Raw genomic sequence first — 4,009 nt, forward strand, 5'->3', positions numbered from 1 at the left:
TAAATACAATATAAGGATCCATGTTTCGATAATTTATCAAAGCATTTCTATTTTTCAAGAACATGAATCGATCATGAATGATTTCCAATAGAATTGACAATCACCAACTTTGAATTGTTGATTTAAGATGGTGAAACATTTCTCATCAAAAGATAATTGTAAGATAACCATGTACTTTACTAGACTAAACCACATGTTTTATATAATTATCAAGTAAAACAAAGCTTCTTCATAGATATTAGATGGTAAATGGAGTTTAACTCATAATGAGCATTATTATGAACATTAGAATGGATGATAATAACAAACACATGATTAATCTAGAACAATCTAACCAAATGTGGATGAATCTTCCTTTTAATTATGATGGTGGATGATTAATGATGATGGTTGATGATGATGACCTCCAAGCCTTCAAACTCTTCACTAGATCTTCAATATGAGTGTTAGTGGGTGTTTTTATAAGTGAAAACCGGATAGAACTCTCTTCAAGACACACCAAATGAGTGCAACATGAGCCACTATTTATAGGCAATCTGGAGTGTGAAGCACGGCCCCGTGCTTACGTAGGCACGCCCCCGTGCATTTTTCTGACATGTGCCAATTTTTTTTTGTCTTTTCTTGTAGATGACCACGGCCCCATGGTCAAGGGCACTGCCCCGTGCTTTTGTTCCCAGTTTTTGTCTTTTCTTGTAGATTTTTGTCTTTTCTGGTGTTAAGAAGCATTGGGGCGTGTTTCTTCAGGCATGGGGGCGTGTTTCTTGTTTTTCTTGTGTTTTCTTCCGTTTTTCTTCGTCTTTTCGCTTGTTTCTTCGTCTGGGGCTTGGTTTCACCTGAAATTACATTTTATTATGATAAGTAGCCTTATGTGCTATGTTATTTGATAGAAATTGCACTTTTTAAAGATTATTTGATGCTGAAAAGATGTATAATTTTATGTACATCACATACTCACTCAAAGTAAAAGAAACTTGGTGCATTGCTCAATAATTTCTTTAAATTCAAATTTTGATCGACAGTATAATGGTTGAAGTCAAGTTGGGGTGATACGGTAAAAATCAAATTAAGCTTGAACCGAGATTAGAGGCTGATAGTTTTTGATATTCTGTGCTCTAATTGAACATTTAATCATATCATAAAAATGCTTGAAAGTTTGTTATAAGATTTAGGTGAACAACAATATCAATGACCGACTTATCGCCAATCATAATATCGCTGAAATATAAAACTGTGATGGAAGGGCAATTTGGTTAATATGATTATGTGCTTAAACTCACCAAAAATACAAAAATATGCACTGCTTTCGAAAAACATACAAAAACAAAAAAATATTTTATTTTATACTTTATGTTTGCTTTTCGGGTTTTAAAATGTAAATATTATTTAATTCTTTTACATATTATTTAATTATTTTAAGTTAAGTGTTTTGAGTGTATAACACATTAAGGTATTCCATCTTATCACGTCGGGTAAGGATCTTAAGGTATAAGGTTATCGAGATATGGGGCTTCATTGATTTATTTATTCATTTATTAATTGATGTTAAATTAAATAAAAAAAATTGAAAAAAGTATTAAGTTTAATTCGTTATTTATGGATAACGAATGGGGTTATTTTTATAACGAATTACATCAATTCACTATCACTCTAATTCGCTTCCGCCACTCAGTAACAATTTACCCGAATTCGTCATCCATCATATAACGAATTAAGCACGAATTATTTATAGTTCGTCATTACTTCGTGCTAAGTATTAACGAATTACTCATTCGTTTGCCACGTGTTAGGAATGAGATAACGAATTGGCTAATTCTTAAATTCAAAATTAACGAATCAGCTGATTCGTTGTCTTGGGAAATGTGCCGATTTGTTGTATATAGGGAACAATGATGAACGATTCAGTTCATTCGTTCACTCACTTATTCGTATCCCTTAACCAAATCCTGGCAAAATTTTTCTAAAAAACTCGACTCTCATAATACCTGTTTTCGATCATCATTCTAGATTCGCAAGGTAATGAAGATCACAACGCAATAATTTTCATCAATTAACATTAACATTTGAAGGGTGTACTAATCGATTATATATGTCGGTTTAATCCTTTAAGTATTAATCGAATTTAACCTCACGTATATTGTGTTTTAGTCTAAATGGGTCACATTGTTTTGTGATTATTACAGATCATTGTATCGTCTTACATGGTTCAACTGAATTTGAATTGCATGTCTGACTGCTCAAGTTCTTATCAATTTTGACCTGGACTTTGTATAGTCAACTTCGTTAATTATTGATATCAATTCGTTATCGCTTAACGAATTGACACTCATTCGCTTTCAGTTCGTTATGATTGATTAACGAATCAAGCAGTTCATTATAACGAAGTACCTTATTCGTTATAATGAATTAGTCACAAATTATTAAAGAATTGCACTTAGATTTATTTAGAACATTTTAGTAAATTATACAAAATATTTATATTATTTGTTTTTCGTTTTACAAAATCTCGGGTTTATATATATATTTTCAGTTATGGTTGACGAAATTGTTCAGGATCCTCCTGTAGCTGATCAACAACCAATACAACAACAAATAGTGCAGCAGCCACGGGAGCCAAACTTCCTCTGTTACCGTTCGACAAGAAGCATAATATCTATGCTTTTGTCGGAACGTACTTTGTAGACGAGTACGTCTTTGGAGATTTGCTGACATTTATCAGACGTTCTCGTATACATTATGTTGTCACTGCTAACCCGACAGTTCACTTAAGTATTGTCCAACTATTCTCGAACTCGGCTCGTTTCGTTGAGTCTGAGAATCACATCGTCACTGAAGTTAACAGGACGCCAAATATTATCACTCCCGGGGTGATCAGACAGGTGTTGTAGTTCGAGGATACTATGGACTACCCATGTGAATTCGATAAGGGGTTGATCCGGGGGTTATTCGCTCGTGTGTTCTATACGGGTGATCTTGATAAGTCCATGTATAACAAGGCGTACTTGTGTCCCACATACAACTATTTATTACACGTCCTCATTCATTGCCTTGGTGGACGAAAGGGTGGATTTGACGAGTGTTGTATCATGCTCCAATCGGCATTCGTCGCGTTGATCTTGAACAAACCATTCAATTTATCAGAGATGATGTTCTATCATCTCAAAGAGAATTGTCTCGTCAAGATCGACATGGTAAATTTCTGATGTATCCACGATTCATTCAATTGATCGTTCAAGATCTGATTCCTAATTTGGCGATTGATCATACTTTGGTGAATGATGTGCTTAAGATGGAACATATGACATCCGATACTGTGAAGCGGATGAAGTCATATATGCAAGACCCTCATCCAAGGATCAAACGCTTGATTGGTCACTTATTTGATCCAGCATACGAATGTCCTTCTGATGATCGTTGGATCCATGATGACTCGGATTTCGAACGTGAAAAAGGACCAGGTGGGAACGAAGGTGATAATGATGATGGTGATGACGGTGAAGATGATACTCAACGATGTGCTGAAGTTGAGACAATGATTGTTCAAGCTGCTCAACATATGCGGAAAGGGAAAGAGGTGGCTACTGATGCACCAACTAAGCGCCGTGTGACTCAAGGTGCCGGAGTGTCGTTTAGACCTCAGATTCCAAGGTCGTCTACTCCTTAACGTCCGGCGGTGCTGCTTACTACTAGCACCCCGGTACTTACATTGAGGACTACTATTGATGCTGATCCACGGCTTGGTATGATTCCTCATTCTGTCCTATCTGAGTTACCAAGGCCTGATGTTACTGCTTCGGTGGATCCTCCAACACCGACAATGAGACCCAATCAACCTCTGGACGTCACGTTCAGGAGGATTACTCGTCCTCAGGTTCCGATCCAGCCGGTTCATCCATCAGTTCATACCATGCCGGCAACCCATCAGACTGACATGCTTTTGAGTTTGATTCATCTCTATGAGAATCAAATGGTGGCCGATCGTCAACCTCAAGAGAAAATTCTTCAAAATCAA

This window comes from Bidens hawaiensis, unplaced genomic scaffold (genome assembly GCF_021521415.1).
Source record: "Bidens hawaiensis isolate Kalapana, Puna unplaced genomic scaffold, B.hawaiensis_p1.1 tig00044280_1, whole genome shotgun sequence".
Lineage (NCBI taxonomy): Eukaryota > Viridiplantae > Streptophyta > Magnoliopsida > Asterales > Asteraceae > Bidens > Bidens hawaiensis.